Source organism: Leptonychotes weddellii, chromosome 11 (assembly GCF_054177405.1).
Source record: "Leptonychotes weddellii isolate Sample4059 chromosome 11, ASM5417740v2, whole genome shotgun sequence".
NCBI lineage: Eukaryota > Metazoa > Chordata > Mammalia > Carnivora > Phocidae > Leptonychotes > Leptonychotes weddellii.
In genome coordinates, this window is record NC_138379.1 from 46,862,914 (window position 1) to 46,884,206 (window position 21,293).

Here is a 21,293-nt window from a genome sequence, read left to right on the forward strand (position 1 = left end):
GAACACTACATCAAAAACTAATGATGTAATGTATGGTGATTAACATAACAAAAAAAAGATGCCAATTTTGTCTAAGTAAAAAAAAAACAACTTATGACTAAAAAATACAAACTTGTAGTTAAAGTTAATAAAGTTCCTGATATATTCTTGGTTACATTTTTTTATAAATCAATCACTAAAATATCTGTTACTTGGATTTCACTGAAAGTATTTTTAAAAGAGTATACATTTAGAAAGTTAATAGAAACATTTCACTTCCAAGGTTATGTTTAATTGTAAGTCACTTAGTTAAAGCAGATGAGCTATAATATATAATTTAGGTTGGGCCTTATTTTATAAATGCATAATAGGAATACCAAGGTAAGGCTATTAGTAGGTTATATAAGTATGAATATAATCTTCTAACAGTGACAACTGTTTCTCATTGTGCCATTCTTTGTGCTTACTTTCACATTATACAACAGAGCTTTATATTCTTTTGATTTCCATGGTATCTCCTTCAGTCCTGTAATTCTTCTGTTTCTTTAAATATCATCTGCCTTACCAGGCTTCTTGATTATTACTAACATTTTTCACTAGTATTACTGCAACAAGCCTTTTTGTTCTCTTTGCCTCCATCTTGTCCACTCCAATACCTCCCTGAACCAGTATTTTTTTCAGCATACTACAAGGGCAATACTTATAAACCAAAAAACAGTGGCAGAGGGGATGGAGGTAAAGAGATAAATTCTAAATATCTCAGGGTTTGATGACTAGGATACAGGAGGAAAATAAGAAAATATGAGGGGTCCCTGGGTGGCTCAGTCAGTTAAGTGGCTGCCTTTGGCTGAGGTCACGATCAGGTCCGGGGATGGAGCCCTATGTCGCTCAGCAGGGAGTCTGCTCCTCCCTCTCCCTTTGCCTTGCTTGTGCTTTCTCTATCAAATAAATGAATAAAATCTTAAAAAAAAAAAAAAGAAAAGATGACACCTGGTTTCTGGTCAAAGGATTAGTAAATGGTGATATTATTCACGGAGACGAAGAATAACTTAAGCACCTAAATATCTGGGTCTAGAAATCAAAAGAGAAGTTTAGGCTAGAAATAAAGATTGCAAATATTTATCTAATAAAACTGAATGCCTACTATGTGCAAGATAGAGAGTACATAGTAGATGTGGGTCATATGGTAATGAGCAAAACTAATGTTGTTCCTTTTAGTCTTATTTAAAGATGGGAACTGAAATAAGTAGGAATAATTATGACTAAAGAGTGCTTTCAGAGAAAAACAAGAGGGCCAGGGAAAGAATATTTATGAGACAATGAAGACAATTCACAGATCCCATATATGTAAGAAAATTTTAGGAAATACACACACACACACACAGAAAAGAGCCTACTAATAAATGAATTACAGAATACATGATCAATATAAAAAATCAGTTATGGGCGCCTGGGTGGCTCAGTTGGTTGAGTGACTGCCTTCGGCTCAGGTCATGATCCTGGAGTCCCTGGATCGAGTCCCGCATCGGGCTCCCTGCTTGGCGGGGAGTCTGCTTCTCCCTCTGACCCTCCCCCCTCTCATGTGCTCTCTCTCATTCTCTCTCTCTCAAATAAATAAATAAAATCTTTAAAAAAAAATCAGTTATATTTCTATATATTAGGCATAGCACCAACTGAGAATGAAATCAAGAAAAATATTATATTCACAGTAGAATAAAAAAATTTACAAAGAAATAAATTTAACAAAAGAATTGCCAAGATTTATAAACTGAAAACTACAAATGATGCCAAGAGAAATTAAAGATCTAAATAAATGAAGAGATAGTCCATGTTCATGGACAGAAGATAGTGTGAGGATGGCAATTCTCTCCAAATTGACCTGGGATTCAATGCAGTTCCAAACAAAATTTCACTTGGCCTTTTTTTTTTTTTTAAATAGAGATTTACAAGACAGTTCTAAACTTTACATGGAAATACAATGGACCTAAAATAGCCAAAACAATTTTGAAAAAGAATAAAACTGGAGGATGTACAACATCCAATTTCAAAACTCACTGTAAAGCTATAACAATCAAAATGGTAGTCATGATGTAAAGATGTAAAGACCAGTAAATCTTACTGGTCAATGGAATAGAATTGAGAGTTTAAAAATAAACTCTTACATTTATGTTGATTTTTGACAAAGGAGAAGGAAGTTGAACAGGGCAATGTAGGGCTAAAGTATAAAACTTCTAGAAGAAAATTTTTGTGATGTTATGAAAGGTAAAGTCTTCTTAGCTATGACACAAAAAGCATAATCCCCCAAACTAAAAAAAAAAGGTAAATTACATTACATCAAAATTTAAAATTTTTTCATTTTATAATTTTTTTTTTAAAGATTTTGTTTATTTATTTATTTGACAGAGAGAGAGAAACAGCATGAGAGGGGATAGGGTCAGAGGGAGAAGCAGGCTCCCCGCTGAGCCGGGAGCCCGATGTGGGACTCGATCCCAGGATTCCAGGATCATGACCTGAGCCGAAGGCAGTCACTTAACCAACTGAGCCACCCAGGCGCCCCATTTTATAATTTTTTTAAGATTTATTTTTTATTTATTTTAGAGAGAGAGGAAGGGAGGGGCAGAGGGAGACAGAGTTTCAAGCAGACTCCACACTGAGGGCAGAGCCCAGTGCAGGGCTCAATCTCACAACCTAGAGATCAGGACCTGAGCTGAAACCAAGAGTTGGACGCTGAACCGACTGCATCATTGAAGCACCCCATAAAACTTTTTTACTTTACAAGATACCATTACAAAAATGAAAAGCTACAGACTAGGAGAAAATATTTGCAAATCATGTATCCCATAAAGAACTTTGTCCAGAATACATAAACTCTTACAACTCAATAATATTATTAACTCAACCTAATTTAACAAATAGACAAAAGATCTGAAGAGGCATTTTGCCAAAAAAGATGTATGAATGACCAGAAAGTACATGAAGGGAACCTCACCATCATTAGTCATTAGGAGAATGTAAATTAAAACTACAATGAGATGCCACTGCATGAATGGCCCTTATTTAAAAAGAAATAGCAAGTGTTGGTAAGCTTGGGGTAAAACTGAAACCCTCATATGTTGTTGGTGGGAATGTAAAATGAAACAGCCAATTTGAAAACAGTCTGTCAGTTTCTCAAAAAGTTAAACGTAAAATTACCGTATGACCCAGCAATTCCACTTCCTAGTATTTACACACAAGAAATAAAAGCATTTGTCCACACAAAAGACTTGTACCTGAATATTCACAACAAAATTATTCATAGGATCCAAAACACAGAAAAAATCCAAATGTGTACCAACTGGTGAACTGATAAACAAAAATGTGGTAAGATGTGGAGAAAAGGGAACCCTTTTACACAGTTGGTGGGCTGCAAACCAGTGCAGGCACTCTGGAAAACAGTATGGAGGTTCCTCAAAAAGTTAAAACTAGAACTACCCTATGACCCAGCAATTGCACTACTAGGTATTTGCCCAAAGGATACAAAAATGATGATTCGAAGGGGCACATGTACCCCAATGTTTATAGCAGCAATGTCCACAACAGCCAAATTATGGAAAGAACCCAAATGTCCACTGACTGATGAATGAATAAAGATGTGGTGTGTACACACACACACACACACACACACAAAATGGAGTATTATTCAGCCATCAAAAATAATGAAATCTTACCATTTGCAATGACATGAAGGAACTAGAGTGTATTATGCTAAGTGAAATAATCAGAGAAGGACAAATATATGATTTCACTCATATGTGGAATTTAAGAAACAAAACATGAACATAGGGGAAGGGAAGTAAAAATAAAATAAGAATAGAGAGGGAGGCAAACCATAAGAGACTCTTAACTATAGGAAACAAAATGAGGGTTGCTGGAGGTAGATAGGTTGGGGGATATACTAAATGGGTGGTAGGTATTAAGGAGGGTACTTGTTGGGAAGAGCACTTGGGTGTTACATGTAAGTGATGAATCACTAAATTCTACTCTTGAAGCAAATACTACAGTGTATGTTAAGTAACTTGAATTTAAATTTTAAAAACCCCGCAAAAATGTGTTATCTCCACAATGGAGTATTATTCAGAAGTAAAAAGGAATGAACTACTGATATATAATATAATGTGGGTGAATTTCAAAAATATCATGCTAAGTGAAAGAAGCCAGACACAAAATACCACATACTATATGATTCCATTTACATAAAATGTTCAGAAAATGCAAATCTATAGAGATAGAAAGCAGACTGGTGGTTGTCTGGGGCTGAGAGTGGGAGCAAGCATTAGCTGCAAACAAGTATAAGAGAACTTTCAGGGACGATGAAAATTTTTTAAAACTGAATTGTGATGGTTACATAACTATAAATTTTCTGAAAATGAATTGTGTATTTATAATGGGTGAGTTTTATGGTATGAAAAGTATCTTAATAAAGCTGTATTTTTAATAAAGATTTTATTTATTTATTTTAATGAGAGTGAGTGAGTGCACGCACAAGTGTCGGGAGGGGCAGAAGGAGAGAGAGAATCTCAAGCAGACCCCATGCTGAGTGTGGAGCCCTACATGGGACTTGATCTCACAACTGAAATCATGACCTGAGCCGAAATCAGGAGTCAGACGCTTAACCAACTGAGCCACCCAGGCACCCCAATAAAGTTGTATTTTTTTTTTTTTTAAAGGTCAGTAGGGTGCCTGGGTGGCTCAGATGGTTAAGCGTCTGCCTTCGGCTCAGGTCATGATCCCAGGGTCCTGGGATCGAGTCCCGCATTGGGCTCCCTGCTCAGCGGGGAGCCTGCCTCTCTCTCTCTCTCTGTGTGTCTCTTATGAATAAATAAATAAAATCTTTAAAAAAAATAAAAAATAAAAAAAGGTCAGTATACTAACATCAGTAGTGTTCATATGCATTGAGAATGTGTAAAGAATGTAAGGAAAAAATACACAAAAGAGAAAAAAAACCTACAAAATAGGGAAAAGTGTTCTACGTCATTAGGGAAAATTATAAACATTAACTGAAGGATGTAAGAAAAAAACTAAATATATTGAGATGAAAATCATGTTGATATACATGAGAAGACTTGATATTAAAATATATCCAAGTAATCTATAAATTCATTGTAATCCTAACCAAGACATACACAGGATAACAAGCTGATTCTAAGAGTGCAGGACCACTATCAACCAGTAAGAAGAGACAATGTGATTTTAGACAGGGATATACAGGAGACCAATGAAACAATACAAAACCCAGAAACAGATCTGCATATATATGGGAATTGGTTTATAATGGAGGTCAGTCCAAATGAGACTGTTCAATAAATGGTACTGGGACAAGTGGTTATCTAAAAAGATAAAAAAAATGGAATCCTTACCTTAAACCATAGTATATGTAAGTAAATTACAGAAAGATTAAAAACCTAAATTTATAAAACAAAATTTTAGAACATTTAGGAGAAAACAAAGATTAATATCCATATCTCTAGGTAGGGAGCACGAAAAATGCAAATAATAAAATAAAAGTGATAATTTTTGAGTACATAAAAATTCAAAACTTTTTTTTTTTTTAAGATTTTATTTATTTGTCAGAGAGAGAGCACAAGCAGGGGGAGTGGGAGGCAGAGGGAGAAGCAGGCTCCCCGTTGAGCAGGGAGCCCAATGCCGGACTCGATCCCAGAACCCTGGGATCATGACCACAGTCGAAGGCAGACCTTAACCGACTGAGCCACCCAGGCATTCCAAAAATTCAAAACTTCTGTCGATAAAAGACAATATAAATAAGAAAGGATATTAGTAGCATATAACAAAGAACTAATATCCAGAAAAGAATTCCTACAAATCAGTAAGAAAAACATAACTGAATGAAAAACGGGTAAAGGATATGAATATGCAATTCACAACAGAAGAAATAGGAATGATGAAAAGACCTCAACTTCACTAGTGATTAGGGAAATGCAAATAGAAAATACCATTTAATACTCATCAATTGGCAAAAATTAAAATGCCTACTAATACTATATACTGATGTGGATGTGGGAAAATGGGAACACCTATATACTGCTGGAGAGAGTATACATTGGTACAATCACTTGGTAGTACCTCATGAATCTAGAGGATGTACATACTGAATGAGTAATTTCAGTTCCAGGTATAGGCGTATTTGTGTTGAAATATGTAAAAAATGTTCACAGGAGCGTTCTTTTAATAGTAAAATATTAGAAACCACTGAAATGTCTCTCAAAAGCAAAATAAGTAAAACAACTGCAGTTTATAAAATGGCATACAACATAGGAGTTAAAATGTATGAATTAGAGTTGTATATCTTGATAAAGTTCACAAATATAATGTGTTTCTTGGGCGCCTGGATGGCTCAGTCGTTAAGCGTCTGCCTTCGGCTCAGGTCATGATCCTAGGGTCCTGGGTTCGAGCTCCACATTGGGCTCCCTGCTCGCTGGGAAGCCTCCTTCTACCTCTCCCACTCCCCCTGCTTGTGTTCCCTCTCTCGCTCTCTCTCTCTCTCTCTGTTGAAAAATAAATTTAAAAAATCTTTAAAATATATATATATAATGTGTTTCTTAAAAGTATTAAGCTGCAGAATAGGCACAAGACAATGCCACTGTACATAATTTAAGAGCACACAACATATATTATGAATATTTATGAATATTTTTTAAAAAGTATTGAAAATGTGTGGTAAGAAAGGAAAGATACTATCTTCAGAACAGTAGCTGTCTTTAGTGTGGAAGGGAATAAGAAAAGGAAAGGAACAGCTGAGGGGTACAACAAGATTTAAACTATATCTGTCTTGATTTCTTTAAAAAATTTATGTGAATCTAATAAAATGTTACAACTATTTGCTAATTTTAAGTAATGGATACATGGACATTTATAATATTTTTGTATTTTTCTATATATTTGATTTTTTTATTTTTTAATGTTGAAGAAATAAGGGATTTGTTTACTATTGAATAGAAGTCCAAGATGCCTGATGAAAAGGTTTGAGAAGGGCAGCATTAGCAAGAGACTGTTGAATTAGTACAAGGCAGTACAGAACAGTATGGTATATTAGGGTATGGGAGCAGCAGAGAAGCCCAGGAAGGCTCAAATCTTGGGCAGGGACTTGCAATTCTTCAGGAAATAAATTTAGTTTATGGTTAATTTAGGGGCCTTTAAAATTTTTTTTTCTGCTTCTTGGTTTTCCCTAATTTCACTAATCATTAAGGTTTCTACCTTTGATTATGGGAAGGCAGTCGAGGTGAAATTCACACACCTTTGTTAGTTATTAATAGTTTTAATGAAAGGGGAGGAAACTGAAGAGGATTACTGAAGTTTACAGACGAACTACAGACTACGTTAATTAATTCCCCTTTTTCATTTACACTAATAATTGATTTTGACTTGTAATTCTGGGCACCTCTTTTCTGGTCAGCTCTACTCCCATCATTTAAAATATACACTAATTACACCCATTTACAAAATCTGAAGATACTTTGGCATGCACATCAATGAAAAAAAGGTTAAGTGCTGTAGAATAATATTTCACCTATACTTAGCTTTATACAGTTAAAAAATATAAATAATATAAATTATATTATACTAAGATATGTAATATAAAATACCAAAAATTTAAAAATGTAAGTAATATATAGTTCAAACCAAGTGAGCAGAAGTAACTACAGTGCAGTCTAAGTCAATAGCCTAGTCACTCATGTGCAGTGGATTGTTCATATATGACACAAACGTCAGGTTATTCAAGAGATAGCACCAGAAACTAACATGGATTTTGAACTGTACGCTGTGTAATAAGAGCAGTTGAAACAGAGGGAACAGAATTTTATGGGGTTGGAGGAATATATAGAAGTAATTTTTGTATAAAAATCACAGGTAATGTCACTATCTAGAGATAATCACTTCTAAGTACTTTGATGACTAAATATGTGAACATGTATTTATAAAATATTCAAATTTTATTTATAAAATAGACTTAAAAAACAAATTTAGGACTGTTGAATATATTATTTATGATCCATTTTAATGTTAATACAGTGTTAACATTTTCCATGTCATTAAATAATCTTCTACAACATAATTTAAAAATGAATATATGACATCATTTGGATATATCATGAATTATCTACAGTTTATTAACAAATATTTAAATTACTTCAAATTATTGAATGTTTTATTTTTAAACATTTTAGTTGCTTTTAACTTTATCTCTTTGTACTCATCATGCATGTAGACAAATATTTTCATAGACATCTATTTATATACTTACAATAAATTCATGGGATGTAAGTGCTAAGGCTAAAGAAGGAAAATTCTATGAGTTTTATAGTTTTAGCTCTTACATTTAGGTCTTTGATTCACTTTGAATTCATTTTTATACTCTTGTATGTGGATATTCAGTTGTCCTAGGATCATTTGTGGAAAGACTATTCTTTCTTTCACTGAATGGTCTTGACACCCCTGTCAAAACTCAAATGACTACAGATGTACCATCATTAGTCTTTCATATTTCTCTTTTTCCAGCCCTTTTGAAATATAACTGACATATAACATTGTTTAAGTTTAAGGTGTACAATTTGCTGGTTTGATAATTTATATACTGTAAAATAATTACCACTCTAGCATTAGCTAACACTTCCATCCCATCACATAATTACCATTTCTTTTTTGTGGTGAGAACATTTAGATCTATTCTCTTAGCAACTTTCAAGTATATAATACAGTATTAGGAGCTATAATCACCATGTTATATGTTAGATCCCCAGAACTTATCTTATAACTGGAAGTTTGTATCTTTTGACCAGGACCTCCCTTTTCTTCCATTCCCCAGGCCATGGTAACCACCATGGTATTCTGTTTCTATGATTTTGGCTTTTTTAGATTCCACATATGATTATCATATAGTATTTGTCTTTGTCTGATTTATTTCACTTATCATAATGCCCTCAAGGTTCATCCAAGTTATTGCAAATGAGAGGATTTCCTTTTTTTCTTATGGCTGAATATTCCATTTATATATATACCACATCTTCTTTATCCATTCATCTACTGAAAGATACCTAGGTTGTTTCCATATCTTGGCTATTGGGAATAATGCTGTGCTGAACATGGGGGTGCAGATAGTTCTCTGAGACTGTTTTCATTTCCTTTGGATAATATAACCAGAAGTGGTATTACTGGATCACACAGATTTTCTATTTTTAATTTTTTGAGGAACCTCCATACTGTTTTCCATAATGGCCATACCAATTTACATTTCTACCAAGGGCTCCCTTTTCACCACATCCTCACAAACACTTATCTCTTGTATTTTTGATGATAGCCATTCTTATGGGTGTGAGGTGATATCTCATTGTGATTTTGATTTGCATTTCCCCAATTAGTGATATCTAGCACATTTTCATGTAACTGTTGGGCCATTTGTACGTCTTCTTTGGAAAAAAGTCTATTTATTTCAACCGCCCATTTTTAAATTGGGTTGTTTTCTTGCTATTGAATTATATGAGTTCTTTACATATTTTGGCTACTAATCCCTTATCAGATATATGATTTGCAAATATTTTCTATCATTCCATAGGTTGGCTTCTCATTTTGAGTGTTTCTTTTGCTGTGTAGAAGTTCAGTTTGATGTAGACCCACTTACTTTGCTGTTGTGGCTTGTGCTTTTGGTGTCATATCCAAAAAATCATTGCCAAGACCAATGTGAAGGGGCTTTTCTCCTGTGTCTTCTTATAGGAGTCTTCTGGTTTCATGCCTTAAGTCTTTAATCCATTTTGATATAATTTTTGTGAGTGGTATAAGATAGGAGTCCAATTTCATTCTTTTATGTATGGTTATCCAATTTTCCCAACACCATTTATTGAAGAGACTATCCTTTCCTCACTGAGTATTTTTGGCTCCCTTGTCAAATATTAGTTGACATATATATATAAGGATGTATTTTTCTTTTTTAAACCGATTTTGTAGTTTCTCCTTGTTTCTTTTAGGATGTTTCTATTTTCTTATTGAGTTATAAAAACATTTTAACTCCCACGTTGTCATCTGCCTTATCAGATATTTAGAGACAGGACAGATAGGGGTTGTGGTGGAAACTGTTGTCCACCAAAATCTGTTCTCCCTTTCTTCCTGGGCACGTGGTGGGACTGTACTTTCTAGTTTCCCCTATTGTTAGGACCGGCCATGTGGCTAAGTTCTTTCTAATACAGTGTGAGCAGAAGCAATATATGCCACTTTTAGGACTAGACTTTTTAAAAAAAAAAAAGATTTTATTTATTTGAGTGAGAGAGAGACAGCTCAAGCAGGGGGAGCAGCAGAGGGAGAGGGAGAAGCAGGCTCCCCGCTGAGCAGGGAGCCCGATTCGGGGCTCAATCCCAGGACCCTGGGATCATGCCCCGAGCCAAAGACAGATGCTTAACCGACGGAGCTACCCAGGCGCCCTGGGACTAGATTTTAAGAGAATGGTATGCCTTCTCATGCTCTCTTTCCTCTATCCACTGGATAGAATTCAAATAAGTCAATGACCCAGGCTTGGCCAAGCTGGTGATGAGAGAAATTGGTTGAGTCACCTTGTTACTAAGGTCCTTAAATAATTTCATGAGGTAGAACCTACCTATCCACCCTGAACTACTGCATGAGAAATAATTAACATCTATCTTATTTGAGCTTTTACATTTTGGGTCTATTTTAGTTGTTTAGCCTTTGTCCTAATTAATACAGAATTAGTATCTTGCAGTAGGATACTGCTGTAACAAAAAATTAAGTAGTAGACTCATGATAAATATTTGTTGAACAACTTTTTGTGCACTCATGTTTAATACATTCATTTGGGTGAAATCGATTTTCATGATATATTAATAATACCTGTTTTCTATATCTGTAAATTAGATGTTTAACCTGTTTTATAAGGAGAATTAGTGTCAAATGAGATATGACCTGGCCTTAAGAGAGAGAGTTCACTTCCGGAATGTACGTTAAAGGGTTCGGAGAGCAGAATTAGAGATTAGAGATATTTTGAAAAAGAACTTGTTAATGGAATTGGTAAGAAGTCTGCTCATCACCAGCTATACATTTCTCAGATCCAGAGTTTACCTTGCTGCCTTAGTTACACATTACACATTAAAAAAAATCTGGAATTGTCAAATCTACCACCATATTCCCATGAAGTGTCTACCTTTGCTAGAATACTTAAAATCTCCTCCCCACACTTAGATCAAACAAATATTTGCCCATGTTTTTGTCTATTACATTTCTCTTTCACGAATCTATACTTTGGCCTGGTATGATGTAGGGGTCAAAAGTTTTCTTTTTCTAGAGAACTTCAACATCATTACCTTTATAATCTATGATTTTTCCCACCGATCTGAAGTCCACCTTTTCAGAGTTTGTTTACACATCCTTAATATCTAACTAAAATCAATCGTGCTTGTTAGGAAGTGAGGCTGGAGTTCAGTATACCAGATAAAGTTCTTACCCCATCAAGCATAGGGTACATTCTTGTTGACAAGAATACTATAAAAAGACATACTCTTTCTTTTACTTAAAAGATAATTTTCTGAATTCACATGTTGCTGGCACTCCCAAAAGGCATACTTTAAAGCACTTTTATTTTTGGCAAGAACCAAAAATATCCCTACATCTACATGGTATGTCTGCATATGTCTTACCAAATGAAGATAAACTTACAAAGGAAGAGTACCCATGAGTTTAATGCTTGGAAACTCCCTTTGTACTTTCATCTAGATTGGTCTTGCTTGGTCACTCAGGTGAAGTTAACTCTCTCTTCTCTATTTTTATGCCAGAAAGATAAAGGGAAAACACTAAATCTAGTATTATATTAGATTCTAATTTTGGAGTGAAAACATTCCATATGCTTTTTGTTTACTTATATTCACCAACTTTAACTATTTTGGTAGGAAAATTCAGTTAAGATACATAAAAACTTATTAATATAGATAAAACATTTGGTTACGTTGATTAGTGGAAGGTCAGGAAAGGTGGGAAGAGAAATGAGTACTCAAACAATACCTACGGTGTGCCAACCACTTACATGCCAGAAAACATGAGATGCCTAACAGTCTCGGTGCAGAAAGCAAGCTTACAGTTAGGGAAGAAGGACATCCTTTGAGAAATGGTCTTGAGAGGGTCTGCCAAACATGAGAAACTAAGGCAGCAAGGTAAACTCTGGATCTGAGAAATGTATAGCTGGTGATAAGCAGACTTCTTACCAATTCCATTAACAAGTTCTTTTTCAAAATATCTCTAATCTCTAATTCTGCTCTCCGAACCCTTTAACGTACATTCCGGAAGTGAACTCTCTCTCTTAAGGCCACGTCATATCTCATTTGACACTAATTCTCCTTATAAAACAGGTTAAACATCTAATTTACAGATATAGAAAACAGGTATTATTAATATATCATGAAAATCGATTTCACCCAAATGAATGTATTAAACATGAGTGCACAAAAAGTTGTTCAACAAATATTTATCATGAGTCTACTATCTGTCAGACATTATTCTAGGTGGCAGGGACACTGTGTGGAAGAAAAATCAGACCAAAATCTCTGCTCTTAAATATTATGTCTTGTCATAACAAATATAGTAAACATATAAGCATAAATAAAGACATAGAGAATGAAGAAAAGGATGTTATCTTACATTGGGTAGGCAGGGAAAGCTTTACTGATAAAGTCACATTTGAACAGAGAACTGAATGAAGTGAGGGAGTAGTAAGTTGTGTGGATGTCTAAGGGAACAGCTTGCTGAGGAAACAGCAAGGGCAAAGGCCCCAAAGTGTGAGTGCAATCATTGAGGAATACAAAAAGGCCAATATAGCTGAATTACAGTGAGGGAAAGGGGGATAGGTGACATAAAACCTTGGTAAGAATTCTGACTTTTAAACTGAATGAGAAGATAAACTACCAGTAGGTTTTGAGCAAAGGAATGACATAATCTGATGACATAATCTGATTAGGTTTTAGAAAGATCACTTTGGCTACTGATATAGAACAGACATCAGAAGGAAAAGTGGAAGGAAGCAGAGAGTCAATGAAAAAATCTTGCTAAAATACATGCAAGAAATAATACTGGTAGCTTGATTTAGAACAGTAGCAGTAGAGGTGAGGGAAATTGGTTCTATTTAAAGGTAGAGCTGATGGGGCACCTGGGTGGCTCAGTTGTTAAGCGTCTGCCTTCGGCTCAGGTCATGATCCCAGGGTCCTGGGATCGAGCCCCGCATCGGGCTCTCCCTGCTCAGTGGGAAGCCTGCTTCTCCCTCTCCCACTCCCCCTGCTTGTGTTCTCTCTCTTGCTGTGTCTCTCTCTGTCAAATAAATAAGTAAAATCTTAAGAAAAAATAAAGGTAGAGCTGAAAGAATTTACTACTGGGATGGATTTGGGGTTCGGAGAGAGGCAACAAGAATGACACGGATGCTTCTGGCATGAGCAACTGTAAAGATATAGTTGACACTATTGAGATTGGGTAGATTCGAGAGTAGCAAGTGTGGTAGGGGGAAAATCAAAGGCTGAGTAGGTGACCAGAGTGGTCAGGAGATGAGTAATACACAAAGAGACTGAGCATAAGTAAATAAAATGAGGATAATGGGAGCGAAGTTTCTCATTGTCAAAGAAGGCATTTACATACAAAAATAGAAGAGGGGGAGGCTAGAAAGAATCCTGAGGTATTGGATTGGAATTGAACATCTCAGTGTGAATTTCTATTTATACAAACATAATACACACACACACACTGGTAGAGAAATAAGTATAGCTGTATATGTGTGTGAATATACATATATCTCCTAGTACTGTTCACTGAGAGGGGTTAGAAGCAATAAGCACACCAAGTACCCAGAATGTAGTTTTTTCCACTTCAGTAATTTTGCACTAAAATGAAATAGGGGAGCTTGAGGAAACAGCTAATTCCAGAACTGGAGCAAGGAAAGTCATTGATAAGCCTGGAACATCTTTCACCAGAAAGAAAATGCTCAGGGAATGATGGGGACATATGTGAAGGACAGGTGCTAGTTCAAAGGAACTTCTACCAGTCAAGTATGGAGCAATCTGAACCAAATAATAAACAATAAGCTCAACAAATTTCAATCCACTGAATAAAACAGAAATCCATAACCACGATAATATGAATTCTATCTAGTCATATGCTCTTCCGCTCTATCTCTTGCTACACTCCCACTGCACACTATAAAGATACTGAACTACTTATCTCTATAGTCCAGAATTACTGTTATCTCTATATTTGAAGTGTTCTCAATTTGCCTGTCTGCCAGGAAAACTGAATTTGATTCAATTCTATAAATATTTACTGAGCACTCTTCTAGGAAGTAAAACACAGTAGTAAGCCATTCACAGTTCCTCCTTTAGAGACCCTACATTCTACCAAGTGAGGCAGAGTAAGTCCTAGTTCAAAAGCCACTTCTCTGAAGCCTTTCCTGATTTTCCTCCTGTTTCCTCCTGGTCTCACAACACCTGTACACACTGCCACTATAGCATTTCTTATTGCAAAATAATTGTTTACTTGTCTTCTTAACTCTTCATTGTAAGTTCCATGCAAACAGAAACTGTTTTTCATTTTTGTGTCCCTAGTACTTAGCACTGTAAATAAATTCATGCATTAATACATTCAACAGCTATATATGCGGGGTATTGTGCTATGCTCCAGGATACAATTACAAGTAAAAAACAGACGCAACTTGGCTTTCATGAAATTTAAACTATACTAGAGTTGGGAGAGGAAGGCAAAGAGACAGTACACTCAAGTATATAATTATAAATTAAGAGGAATATTATGAAGGAAAGAAGGCTGATGCTATGAGAACATACAACAGGAGAATCTGGTATATTTGGGGGAAGTGATCCCTACAGAAATAGATTTGAACTAGGATGTGAACCATGATTAAAAGTTAAGAAAGTAAATGGATATAATGAGGAAAGGGATGGTTGTAGGCCAAGGGATGAACACGTGCAAATCCTCTGGAGGAGATAGCTTGGTACTGGTGAGGAACTGAAAGAGTCACTCACTGAAGTGCAGAGTGATAGGGGAGAGAATCGAAATGAGGATAAAGAGACAGATAAGCAAAAAGTAGAAAAACCCAAATGTCCATCAACTGATGAATGGATAAACAAAATGTGGCATATCCATACAATGTGGAGTATTTCTTAGCCATAAAAAATAATGAAGTGTTGATACATGTTATTACATGGATGAACCTTGAAAACAGGCTAAGTGAAAGAAGCCACATACTCTACATACTGCATGGTTCCATTCATATGAAATGTCTAGAAGAGGAAAAACCATAGATACAGAAAGCAGATTAGTGGTTTCCAGGAGGTGGTGGGAAAACAGGGAATGACTGCTAATGAGGTACAGGGTTTCTTTTTGGGGTCATGAAAATTTTCTGGAATTAGATCATGGTGGTAGTTATAAAGCCTTGTGAATATACTAAAAAATCACTGAAATGCATACTTTAAAATGGTGAACTTTATGTTATGTGAATTATATCTGAATTTTCAAAGATAAAATCAGCAGAGAACATACATCTTTTAAATTATCTTGAGGTTTTCTAAGTTTATCCTCAGAGTAATAAGGGTACAGTGCAGATGCTCTAAACAAATAAAAAGACTTCTTGATATGTGACCCAATAGTCTGTAATAATGAGATCTGTCATTTTATTTGAAACTGTTATTTATCATTCTGCTTCCTAGAAAAGATCTTTAGGTGGACCTGAAACTTTTATTCAGTTACTCCTTTCCAGAGAGTCATCTGTTCGATGAGCTATCTTATTTGTAGTTAGTCTTGATGTGTCTGTCACTGAAAGATAATACATGAGGATAACCAGGGGCCAGATTACAAGTAGGATTAGGATAACTGTGGCACAGGTATCTCAGTGGGGAGCCTTGAGCTCTTCTTGCCAAATAATCGTTTATCTCTAACTGTACTAATGAAAGATAAATCTTAGTTTCCTAACTAAAACTTTATTCTCATTTCCAAAATGACAGTACTGAGATGGAATTCTAGAAAGCCCCATAAACATGCTACTATTCTTGGCAGTATTAAAGGTCGTGAACTACTCCATGAGCATAAGGCCTGCTTACAGAAGTCAAGATGCTTCTGGCCAATCATCTTCATTCCAGAGATCCAGCTGTGCTTCTATGCACCTGAGCTTCATTCTCTGAACAATTCTCCTTGGTGCTTTAATGGTTTTATAATAGTAATGTTAAAAGATATGCCACAAGTTGACACACATAACAAAGCAAAAACCAAGACCAACTAGTCATCCCTTCAAAAATTATTGGGTAATAACATTAAGGCCTCATGCAAGGATTCATCTTACATGAAAACATGGTTTTTATTATACACACAAAACATATATATACATGTGTATATATATATTATACACTATTACCTTTTATACAGATTTGCTTTGAAACAGCACACCTCATGTTATCACTTAGCCTCATAATCACTTGTTAAGGCTAAGTTAATACTTGAAGAACTCTAGTGCAGAATATTAAATTCAACGCTAATAATCTACTTATTTCCTTTAAAAACTTTATGAATAGAGAATGAAGTGCATCCCAACACACACTATCTTCGTCCACAGACTTACTCCCTCTGGGATATTAGAATAATTTTATTTCATTTGGCTTAGAGGTATTTTCATTTATAATAAAAATCAGATTAACGAACTATGCAGAAAAGGTGAGTGGCATTTAGGTTTACTACTTGAACTGCCACTTAACTTTAAGAGTTTGTCTGACAGAAACAGAGAGGAAGACAGAAATATATATATAAAGACCAATCTTCGTCTTAATTTTTTAAAGGTAGAGTTTTTTTTTCATTGGGGGGGAGGGGCAGAGAGAGAGGGAGAAAATCCCAAGCAGTCTCCATGCCCAGCACGAAGGCCACTGCGGGGCTCAATCTCATGACCCTGAGATCATGACCTGTGCCAAAATCAAGAGACAGATGTTTAACCAACTGAGCCAACCAGGCACCCCTTGAAGGTAGAGTTTTTATCAAAAATCTTTTTGCCATCTTCCTCTGTGCCTTGTACAAATTGGAAATTTAGGAAAAACTCTCTTTTTCTTTAAGACATCACAGAATATTAGAAGCACTGCTGATTAAAAAACATTACAAGTTTTTTTTTTTTTTAATTGAATCTTAGGGGCACCCAGGTGGCTCAGTTGGTTGTGCATCCGACTCTTGACTTTGGCTCAGGTTATGATCTCATGGTTGTGGAACTGAGCCCCAGGTCAGGCTCTGCACTCAGTATGGAGTCTGCTTGAGACTCTCTCTCTTCCTCTGCCCCTCTCCCCACTCCCACACACACACACACACACACACACTCTCAAATTAATAAATAAAATCTTAAAAAAAACCCAAAACTCTGAATCTTAGAATCAAGGAAATATGGTTGTGTTGAGTAATTTAATAAGAAAACAATTAGAATGACTTGACATGCATGTAAGTCAGAAATTATAAAGCCATGTCTGAAAATGGAGTTTGGCCAACTCCGTAGCATGTTATTTGTGATAAAGAAATACAATTCTTAGGTTTAAATGCTTTACTGAATGGAATTTAAAACCTACACATTGGTCATACTAGATAAACATCACCAAATGCACACAAGTGAGACCTGACCTTCATTACAGGAATAGGGCATTATGCTCAGAAAAACACCTGTCTGTGGCCAGGGACTATTTTAAGTCACAACTAAGCACCTCAGTGATAGAATATAATCTCTATTACATTTTACGACATGAGAATCATAATCAAGGGCCACGAGATACCAGTAAGATGAATACTATTTGCCTTTTCAAAATGATCTGAAAAAGAGAGAAGGAGAGGTCTTGATAAGTGATTTATAAACAAAGGAAACTTGCTAAGGCCAGAAATGGCTACGAATGTTGAAGATTCTGTTTGTTCACAGATCACTTCTTTTCTAAACCCCAAAGCTAATGCCATCAATGGCAATACTTCAAATTTTTAATAACAACAATAAATATATCACAGAATCTAGGAATTACTGGATACCTAATAGACTATTAGGTAATTTTTGTGTGTGTGAGTAAAAATAATTCAGCATTTCTAATATATGAAAACGGACTTATATGCAGAATATAAAAATAAGTAAATTTAATGGAAATATATACTTCACAGAAAACTGCATAAAAAAGCTAAGATAATAGTCAAATACCCACATTCTAACCTATTTTAAAAAAAAAAGAGCTACTTTAATGGCATTTTAGAATTCTTTCTTCAAAGTTAAATATTTTATTTTTTATTTTTTTTAAAAGATCGTATTTATTTATCTGAGAGAGAGAGAATGAGAGAGAGAACGCGAGAGGAGAGAGGGTCAGAGGCAGAAGCAGACTCCCCGCTGAGCAGGAAGCCCGATGTGGGACTTGATCCTGGGACTCCAGAATCATGACCTAAGCCGAAGGCAGTCGCTTAACCAACTGAGCCACCCAGGCGCCCCAAAGTTAAATATTTTAAAGCTTCATTAAAAACTCTACTGCTAGGGGCACCTGGGTGGCTCTGTCAGTTAAGCGTCCAACTCTTGATTTTTGCCTCAGGTCATGATCTCAGGGTCATGGGATCAAGCCCCTAGGCAGGCACTGCACTACGTGCAGAGTCTGCTTGTCCCTCTCCCTCTGCTCCTGCCCGCCACTTGTGCTCTTTCTTTCGCTCTCTCTCAAATAAATAAATAAAATCTTAAAAAAAAAACAAAACTCTACTGCTAGTACCCTTAGCAAATATTCTCGTGCCTCTCCCCAGGACCAGTGGAACCAGTGGTTTCCACTATACATCACTTTCCTAAGTACTCATACAAGTCCATCCCTGTGAAATCCCATCCTCAGCCACCACAGCTTACTGACATCCTACTCACCAGATAAGGCCTATCTAACATGCTAATTCTCCCATGGATAAAAGTCCTCCATGAAGAAAGACCACAGCAATCTCTGCCTCCTTATTTATTCAACACCAATTTTGAGTGCTAAGTATAAAACAGGGAACAAAACAACGTATCTGCTCTCAGGAATCTTACATTCTAGGGAGATTTGATGGCCTATAGCTATTTGTACCACTTACATTTATAGGAACACATGATTGGAATGCATATATAGGGTTGTCTTGAGGATTAAATGAGATATGAATATAAACCCTCTACAGAATAAAATCTAAATAAATAATGGCTATTACTATTACATGCTCTTAAATTGTAGTTATTTTTATTTTATTTTATTTTTTTGACTAAACTAAGTGGCTTTATTGGGGAGAGCCAGGATTACAACAGACTTAAGAGCTGGCATCAGGCCCTTCTTCTTGTGAAAGGTGGGCATGACATTGACAAAGCGCCGGTTGTACTGCATCCGTCACTTGGCTTGGCCTGTCTCCTCCTTTTTCTGTTTGGCCACCTTGGGAGTCTGTTCTCTTACTTTCCCAGCACAGGCCAGGGAAACATGGACTTTACCTCCAGGCTCTGGCCGGCTAGCTCCAGGGTGGTCAGAGCCTCCACTCCACAGTGACCTAGGGTAGCCTCATCCTCTAGGGGTGTGCCTGCCAGGAGCACAACCTGATCTTCTGGAGTAATGCCCTCCAGCAAGGCTACATGAGCCTTGATCTGGACAAGCACCTCCTGGCTGGTCACCTCGAGGGTGTGTAGCTCCTGGGCACAGACAAAGCTACAGGTCCACGACTAAACCACGGGCACCACGGCCGCTCCTGTGAAGATGGAGCTGAGAAAAAGGAAGGAGCAAGGGCATGCACATCCTCACCACCTGCTGCGTGCCATGTCACTGCTCAATTGTAGTTAGATGTCTCTTATGTAGATGTCTTAGTTCTACTTCTAATTTGTAAGGTCCCTGACAGCAAGGATTCACAAAGTGCTCAGCTCACTTTGTTGGTAAAGAGGCACTTAAAATTATTTGCAACGCAGGATATAGATAATAAAAGTACAGCCTTAAAAATGAATGGAATTCTGAGACCTGCTATAACATAGATGAATCTTGAAGACATTACGCTAAGTGAAATAAAGCAGACACAAAAGGACAAATATTGTATGAGTCCACTTATATGAGGTACTTAACAGTAGTCAAATTCATATATAGGAAGTAGAATAGTGGTTTTCAGGGGGCAGGAGGAAAAAGGAATGGGGAGTTATCATTTAGCAGGCATGGAGTTTCAGTCTGGGAAGATGAAAAAGTTCTGGAGATGGATGGTGGTGCTGCACAAAACTGTGTATGTACTTAATGCCAACGAACCGTATATACAGAAATGGTTAGGTCCATATCAGATTTCTGGGGAAGAAAGCCAAGTAGGAGGGGCCTACGCTCACCTTGTCCCACAGATAAAACTAGGTAACACCCACATCAGTGTAAATAATCCAGAAAACAACCTGAAGACTGACAGAACAGACTCTCCACAGCTAAATGTAAAGGCCACATCAAAGAGGGTAGAAGAGTGGAGAGACAGTCAGGAGCTAAAGAGATCCATGGAGTTGTCCAGGGCAGGGATGCTGCGGGCTGCAGAGGGGAGAGAAACAAACCCTCACACCAAATACCACAAGCTCGCGGAACTCGAGTGGGGAAGACAAATCCCCGTAACATTTGGCTTTGAAAACCAGAGGGGCCTACTTTCTGAGTTCTTATAATCAGCAAGGCTTAAATTAACACCTGGAACTTTAAAAAATCAGTGGGCTCAGCTCTGGGAGAGCCGGAGGGCAAGAAAATACTGAATCCCCGCCCTTAAAGAAATAGCACACAGACCTGAGATACAGCATGGAAACAACAGTTTGAAAAATATCTGGGGGTATACGGGAACATTTATTTACTAATCTGAGCATGCACTGGAGGGGCAGGGATTGTTGGGATATTTCTCCAAGAATGAAAGAGTTGGTGGGTGCCATGTGCCTCCCCTAGCCTAGATGCATGGACACCTGCAGAACCATTTCAGTGCCAACACTCTCCACCTCGCTTGCTAACAGAATGCCTTCTCCTTCGCTTCTATAGATCTGCCCCCTCAAACCAGGCCAGCCTTGGCAAGAGTTCTGGACAGCTGTAGCTCCCCTCACAGACCTGTGCAAACCTTGCTAACACCTCATGCCCCTCCCCCATATTCCCTTGCAGACCTGCCTCCTTCCGATACACGCTAGGCTGAAGCCCATTCAAAGTGGTACCACAAGCCTGGAAGTGAGCAAGAAGTGCTGATGAGGGCCAGCACCAGTCCAAAGTGACTGCTGTCCCAGTGATGGTGGAAGATAACCACAT

At 36.8% G+C, this 21,293-nt stretch overlaps 1 pseudogene; it reads right to left on the reverse strand.

Annotated features, from left to right (window-relative positions):
* Window positions 1-15,771: 15,771 nt before the first annotated feature.
* On the reverse strand, window positions 15,772-21,293 carry LOC102729004 (ubiquitin-like FUBI-ribosomal protein eS30 fusion protein pseudogene; annotated as a pseudogene).